The sequence below is a fragment of the Lolium rigidum genome, chromosome 4 (genome assembly GCF_022539505.1).
Source record: "Lolium rigidum isolate FL_2022 chromosome 4, APGP_CSIRO_Lrig_0.1, whole genome shotgun sequence".
Classification (NCBI taxonomy): Eukaryota; Viridiplantae; Streptophyta; class Magnoliopsida; order Poales; family Poaceae; genus Lolium; species Lolium rigidum.
Genome location: NC_061511.1, coordinates 250,293,704 through 250,301,792, shown reverse-complemented (window position 1 = coordinate 250,301,792; position 8,089 = coordinate 250,293,704). Strand labels below are relative to the sequence as shown.

At 38.9% G+C, this 8,089-nt stretch overlaps 1 long non-coding RNA gene across 1 annotated transcript; it reads left to right on the top strand.

Moving 5' to 3' along the window:
* The first annotated feature begins 3,437 nt into the window (after positions 1-3,437).
* Positions 3,438-6,165, top strand: LOC124707487. The gene is made up of 3 exons (XR_007004877.1): positions 3,438-3,819; positions 4,806-4,836; positions 5,886-6,165. It is a non-coding gene; the product is annotated as an uncharacterized LOC124707487 (long non-coding RNA).
* The last annotated feature ends 1,924 nt before the right edge of the window (positions 6,166-8,089 follow it).

Here is an 8,089-nt window from a genome sequence, read left to right as displayed (position 1 = left end):
CATCCAAACTCTCACCGCCGTATCTTGCAAACCAAACCTCATGCCAACCTTCGTACCATAGAGCGATTTCCGATTGTTGTCTTGTTTGATTTTTTTTGTTGGTGTTGAATGGTGTGTTCATGTTGTGCTATATTTTATCTTATAGTTCGTGTGAAGAGCTGCGTGTTATGTTGAGAGAAGTGAACGATCTTCAATTACCAAAAAGGCAAGTGACACTCAATTCCTACCTATTTTATATATGCATTAGTGTTTTGAAACTAGTATGCATGGTAGGATTTTGATTTCAAAAGAAAAGTATTATGCTATGCTTAGAAAACCCTAGTAGTGTGTAGCTAATCCTGAACCTATTGATAGGATACTTTATTTCTGCTCTGCAACATCAAATGCCAAATGTTGTTTCATTGTTTTGATTGTGATGTTCTGAAAAGTGAAAATTAACAACCTTAATGAAACACCTGGGTGGATTTGGAATTGCTTGGTGGGCGGCTACTCAGGGCCACATTGTGGTTGTCATCGCCTGAGGGTGCTCAAATGTTGAGTGGCTACTCAGGGCCACATTGTGGTTGTCATCGCCTGAGGGTGCGCAAATGTTGAGTGGCTACTCAGGGCCACATTGTGGTTGTCATCGCCTGAGGGTGCTCAAATGTTGAGTGGCTACTCAGGGCCACATTGTGGTTGTCATCGCCTGAGGGTGCACTTGTGGATGGCCACTCAGGATTAAATAGATTATTATGTCGCCCTTGTTTTAGATAGCTTCCAGTGCAACCACAATACATTATGGGCTCTGTCTTAGCTAAGTACTTAGTGGGAAACCTTGCACGGGTACCGCCGGAGGGTGGAATTTTGGGCACGGGCGGATCCGGTAGGTGGAGGGGCTACTAAGGAAAAGCTTCGTGGTGACCTTGTTCGGCCTTAATGAAGATGAAGAATTTTGGCAAAAAGGCTTGGTTGCGAATTGTGGGTAAAGAGGGCAACCTCTCGAGAGTAAAACCTAAGATCTTAGCCGTGTCCCCGGTTATGGACAATTTGAGCTTCTAGGCAGGGAATGTACGGAGGAATCTCATCATCTTTTCTGAATGAGTTAAAAGTTGAGTAGCAACTGTCGGATAGTACATGGGAGATGTAACCATGGTACTGTTTACGGCATCATTACAAGTTTTGTAAAAATGTTTTGTTTTGAAATAAAATGTAGGATAAAATTGGCTTTATGCAAATTTGCCTAAACTCCACTTGCCAAATATCATGTAGATAGTCATGCCCAAAACTGCCACCATATAAGTGTCATTTGCCGAGTACATCATTGTATCGACCTCCATTCGTGGGGCTGCATATTCAAACGTGCGAGGATTTTCTGAGGAGAAGTACGTGGTAGGATCTCGAGTCTACATTCCAACATGACTGCCTGTGGCACATGAAGATGATGAAGGCTCATTGCTGATTTAATTTCCGCTGTGTTTATTCTGAGCTAGTCCATGTGACTATGCAATTTGTAAGGTTTTATTGTACCCTCTAGATCAACGATGTAGTAATTTGATACTATTGCAATGATTACTATAGTTTGTAATGTGTGTGCTATCAGTGATCCCGGGAATAGCACTATACACAGGTATCTTGCCTTTATTAAAAGGTAGGGTGCTACAGTTAATCTTAGGTTCAATAATTGAAGCATAAGATTTAGTTTGTGGGCAATTATATGGTTCTAATGATATTTACCTAATGGCATATGGTTTGGAACTCAAATGTGAACTAGGTTTATAGTTGTGATCACCCAAGTGATGCACAAACTAATATTGGGATATAGGTTAGGGTTTTACTTGTGATCATCAAATAATTCACAAGTTAGTTTGAGACATGGGGATAGATTCTATATGGGATTTAATACCACATTACTTTGGCGGGGTTGCTCTTCCTCACTTCTCATAGGATGATTCAATCCAAGATCATTTGGATTGTTATAGGGGTTGAACCATACAAGGTTTGTTGCTATTCGAGTTGTTTCTCCAATTAATATTTGGAAATGGTTTTAGAGTTTTTACTTGTGATCCCCATGTGATGCACAAACTAGGGTTGAGATATAATGCTAGGTTGTAGAGATGAGATGACACCATGTTGTATTGGCTAGGTTTACTCCCCCCAGTTCATGATAAAATGGTTACTTGATTATTATTTCATGTGCTCCTTTAGTTACTAAGGATATGAGAATTGGTTTTATCTTATACACATAGATTTCTATTATATCCTTAATCTATTGTTAAAGCAACTAAAGTTGTTATAGTTCTTTTTATAGTTAACTTTGGTCATATGGATGGATGGTTTCTCACCATATTAAGTATGGAGTTTTACTCTAAGGTTCTCTTTTGTTTATTAGGTGAAGAATAAGTGGAATGTAGATGTGGGAGAATTCTACTTATGATCACCAAGTGGTTCATAAGTTAAGGTTGGGATATAAGCCTAGGGTTTATGGTGTACTCACAAGATCTCTTTAGGTATGAAAGATTAAGTCTCTACCTAGAGGGCTTAGTTGAATTAATCTCTACTTTACTTCACCTATTCATGGATATAGTCTTGTTCCATTTGATATTAGGTTATCTCACCACTCCAAGAGGAAATGGTTTAAAACCTAATACTTGGGTTCCATGGTTGTCCTGGATTATTAGATAGGTAAAGCTAGGTTTAATATGAATGGTCTCTCTCATTTGGGAAGGCTTGAATAATACTCTAGGTTCCTCTTGAAGATAATGTTGTGATCATATGGATATTTATATCCAAGGTTTAGCTCTAAGTTCGTCATTGCTTCTCTAATAAATAAAACAGGACTCTCTCACCTCTCTAGGTTTGATGTATAATAACTTGGAATAGAGAGAAATATCTATTTCTGGATTTGATCTCCTTGTCTTATTTTCAAGAATGAAGTAAATTGAGTACCATGAGGTTCATGGTAGGGTCAAGGTTTAGTTTAAGACATGGAAAAGATAAGTCTAGAATGGTTTCTTCATTTTATTGTTACTTGATTTATCAATGAATATATGTTCATATGTTATGGCAATGAATATCATATTATAATCTTTTATAAGATCAAGCCATTGATCATTGAGTAAAGTGTTATTGTGTTAATTATTAGTTCCATTTGATCTAACCCCTTAGATCAAATCATCTCTACCCATAACAAGGTTTTAGCAAAATCACATTGAGGTTTATAGCGCTTGACTTGATGAGCTACTTCAATTCCACCAAGATCAAGTGAAACTTCGATTCATCGTGATTGTTTTACTTTAAAGCGCGAAAATTCCCCGGATTTTCTATGCATGAATGCAATGCACACATCTGTTTCCTCTATTTTTGTAACCCCATTAGGCCTCGTTTGGTACAAGTGTATTTGCAGGGATGGGAGAGTATTATCCCGGCCCATTTCCAAAACCCCGCTAATCCCCGAAAGCCCATTTGGTAGAGGAGTTTTGGGCCAAAAAATCCCCGCCCATCCCCGATTAACCCCGTCCCCGACCCATTTTTTGACTTGTGCCGAATCCCGGACCTGGACCTCGCGTATTATCCCCGTCCTCGCTCGTCCCCGACCGAAATCCTACCGCAAGCGACGGCGGCGAGCGAGCAAAGCGGCGGCGAGCGTCGAGCGTAACGGCGGCGAACAGCGAGCGGAGCGGCGGCTAGAACTGCAGGAGGGGCGGGAGAGGCGGAGAACCTTGCCGGCGCACGCAAGGATGGATCCCGCCTAGCGCTCCACATCAGATCGCCACCGTTCTTGGTATTTGACCGGCGACGCCACCTCCCGCCGGTCTTGTACTCGAGTCTGCATCCTCTCAGGTAACCCCCTTCTATTTCTCCCTCTCTGGTGCTAGGTCTGGACGAGCTCTGGGAGAGAAATCGCGCTAGGATCGCAGTGTCCGACTGATCGGAGGCGGGAGAGGAATGGGGCAGGCGGTCGGGCTGTTGCGGCTCCATTTCACCATCTACAGCCCGTATCTCCCTTTCCTGGACTCTTTTGAGATGCATGTGCACCATCTACAGCCCATTGCGCACGTAATCCCCATCCATAGCTTCACCTGATATGGGCAATGTATGGCTTGGTTGAATAAATGTGGTACCTTGCTGCACAGTTGTGAGGAATTCATGCTATGATTTATCTCTTTTTGTATGATTGCGTGAGAATTTGGTTGTGAAATTTGGTCCTTTGTAACTGACTTGGGACTGGGGATTCGTTGTGTTGAAATGGATTTTGATATTTTGAGATTAGGAAGTGTTTATGTTAATGGGAGTTACTGGTGTGTTAAGCTGTTATTATGGGCCAGATGTGGGTTTTGAATTCAGTGCACTTGCATCTAGAAAGAAACTGAGATAGTTAAGCTAGACAGTAGGTTTTGGGACAGCCCCCATTGCGCACATAATCCTCATCCATGCTTACTGCCCCAAGAAATAATTAAGTCATGGTGCCAAATAAGTTTGTCCTTATGGTGATAATGATATTATAATGAATCCGTCTGTGAAATTTGGGAATTGTCATGTTATTAGAATTGATTTTAGCTACCAGAATTCAGTTATAAACTACATATGCAGATGTTTGCATTTGTACCTTCATGCTCTTGTGTTCACTGCTATGTGAGTAGTATTTCCGCTCTGGTTCCGGCAGCAACTAATTATCATCATCATGGTTAATATGTATAAACTCTTTTTTGCAAGTTCTGTATATATACTCTCATGGTTAATTAACCTGGTACTAGTTGTATAACAGATAATAGGAGTACTGTCTAATTGTTAGTTACTAAAGCTGATGTATTTTTTGTTTATGACAGGGAATAACAGAGATGTCCAAGTTACCATGAGGTAATATTTTGTCTTTTGCTTTCCTGGAAGCTAGAGTACAGCCACTAGTACTAGACCATTGAATATACGTTCCAGTACAAGTTACAACCTTCCATTATAATTATCATTTGCTAGTAGTATCATTAGTCCAGCACCACTATTTCCTGACATCTAGTACCGTTACTACAACTTACAGCTAGCACACACAATGTACTCTTGGTTTTTTTAGTTGATGGTTATGCTCGCAGTTGCTTATGTGCAGGAAGAGTTTGTTTGCCAATTACAGTAGTAGCAGGCTGTGTGACCTGAGTTCTTTATCACCATGTTGCTTGCGCTGTCATTCCTGACATCAAGGATCAAAACTATGTATCTTATTGTATTTTCCACCTGCCGTTTCTAATCTTTCCTGATAGTTACCTCAGTTAGTAAAATCTAGCTACAATATGTCAAGAAAATGAACTTGACTGGCAGGTGACCATGGTGCACAGCTTAGGTTTAAATTGCTTTTGTTTCTTACCATGCTCAACTAGCCAAAGAAATTGTAAACTAAGGATATATGGTCACGGAAGAAGTGAGGTATTCTGAGCATCATCCTCACCAGCTTGAATAAATTCCACAAGTAGTACATTGGAGTGTGCATTTGTAGCCTGTAAGTTGCTATGTGTAAACAGCCACTGCCCAGTATTTTCATGTAAACAAGCATAGGTTTTTCTCTTCTACAAGTGTGACAGTTAAGGTTGCTCTCTTCAAGTCTCTTGCTTGAGGTTTTGCAGCAGAAACTCTTGGAACCAAAGAGCTGAAGCTTGAAATCTACTTTATGGTAATACTAAGAAGTAACGAAAACACATACTGTGCTTAGTGCTTAGAAGTTTTTTAATCATCCATCTTGTGTTTGTTTCTCCAAGCAGAAAGTGTATATCACTGCCATCTTCTAAGAAATATGTGCATACCATCAACTTATGCTTGTTCATGGAAACTGAAAAGTGAAAACATAAACTGAATATTCTTCTGCATTTTTGCATGAAGTTTCTTCCATGTGAAAATAATTAATCTGGTTCATTGAATTTCAGGTCAAGTTTCTTCTTCTACCTTTGATCGGTAGTTATGTGTGTTGGACTGCAGGGCATCATCCACCCATCATTTTGAAATGTACCTGCAGCTGCTAATCGGCAAGTATGAGTTTGAACATGATGTATGCGATGCCTATGTGGTCTTGTTTTTGCAACGGCAATGCTTCCATGTAATCTGAATTTAGTACTTTTGTCCAGTCAGGGACACGTCTAATGTTAGGTAAATGGAACTTGTGATGGGCTTCATGTTATTTAAATCAACGTGTGTAATTGTTATTTAGATGGGCTTGTAGTATTTTTGTGACCTGAATCGAAAGTGGCTTCGTTTTATGACTGAATCTGAAGTTTCAGTTCAAAGTTGACGTGTCCTATGACAAAAAAATCAGATCTTTGCTAACGTTTTGTTGATTTGCCTTGCTAATTTTCATTGTTTTTGTGCACCAATCCCTGTAACAATCCCTGCAACAATCCCTGCCTACCAAATGAAAGTTCAAAGAAATGGGGATTAGGGATTTCTTGGGATGATGTTTTGTGGGGATTAGTGGGGATTGGGTGAAGGTAGGGGTTTCACCCAATACTCTAGAGTATTATCCCCACAAATCCCCACAAAAACTCTAGTACCAAACAAGGCCTTACCTGGGATATTACATAGCCGGAGTGCGCCGCCGCATACGAGTTCGCCGGAGCAACTCTGGTGACCTCCAGGTGATGGCGTTGATACTATCATGCTCAACATCGAGTCGCGGTTCGAACGAAACCATCCGCGCATCTCGGGAGGCCCTAAATCGGCGACGCCGCCCTCATCTGGTCACCGGCGTTGAGCCGACGGCGAGGGTAACATATCCTGCCCCGTCAGCACTTGTTGACTGGTCTTTGCCTGCGTGGAAATTGACCCAGTCAAAGACCCCACAAGTCAGTCTCTGTAGCTAGGGTGTAAACCGGTACATTTAGTATTTGTTAGTTATTTCAAATTCCAGAAAATAACTGAAACTTTGCAAAATCATATAAAATTCATATCAACTCAAAAAATTATGAATGATATATCAAAATGTTCACAAAAATAAACTCTATTCAAATAAAATATAAAACAAAAATGTGTGTCAAAATAAAAATTCACTTATTTTTTACTTTATTAATTATGCCTTTTCATTTATTTAAAACACAACTTGAATTCAATAATTAGTGAAGTTTCAAAATTAAATTTTAACTATTCAGTAACTAATTAAAATGTTAAGATTAATTTTCTTTATCATAATTGCATCCACTTAAATATTAGTGATAATTCATAAACCCTAATTTGCATATTACTATTTTCTATTTTCTTTAAATAGTAATAACTCAAGAAAATATTAAAAGCTAATGTTATTTTGGTAGCCCAACAATTGTTTACTTAAACATCTTTAGTAAACAAGTTAAGTACTTTAAACCTAATAACAATTATTAAACCCTGATTTCTAAATCAAATCTAAATAGGAGTTACCCTAATTATTAATTCTTGTGAAAATTAATAAAATAATAGAACCATTATTAATTTTGTTTCAAAGTAACTAGTGACCACATCTCTATTGTCAATTATTAGTTTAAGAATTGTATCAATGTAGAAACCCTAGCTCAAATATTAACAAGAACCTTGATCTCATTATTTTATGTGTTCATCCATAGTAGTTGCAACCCTAAAACCCTAGGGGTTTAGCCCATATGATTATATAAACCTCAACTTTACATGTAGAACCTTGATAAGTAACCAATGAATGCATGCTTATGATCCACTAGAATAAAACTAAGTCACAGGGCAATTATCATTTCATGTCCCTATTCTTAATTAAAACCTATATAATTCCCTAGTATCACTTAGGAGCAAACCCTAACTGGTTAATTGGATTAGTACCATTGATCACCACTCCTATATACCACACCATTAGGATCAACCTCAACCATCAAACCCTAGTAGAACCATAATGATAAACCCTAGTACCAACCTTGTGTAGCAAATCACATCACATGCTCCTATTCAACTAAACCCTACTTAGGAAATGATAAGCCACTTAGCTTAGAAACCATTACAGATTATTTAGTAAAGCAAATGCGAAGCCATAGTAAACCTAATAGCAAACCTATGGAACCATCTTAATAACCATCCTTTGATATGATGTGCATGGGAAACCATGGTAACAACCCTACCAATACTTGCTACATATAAACCC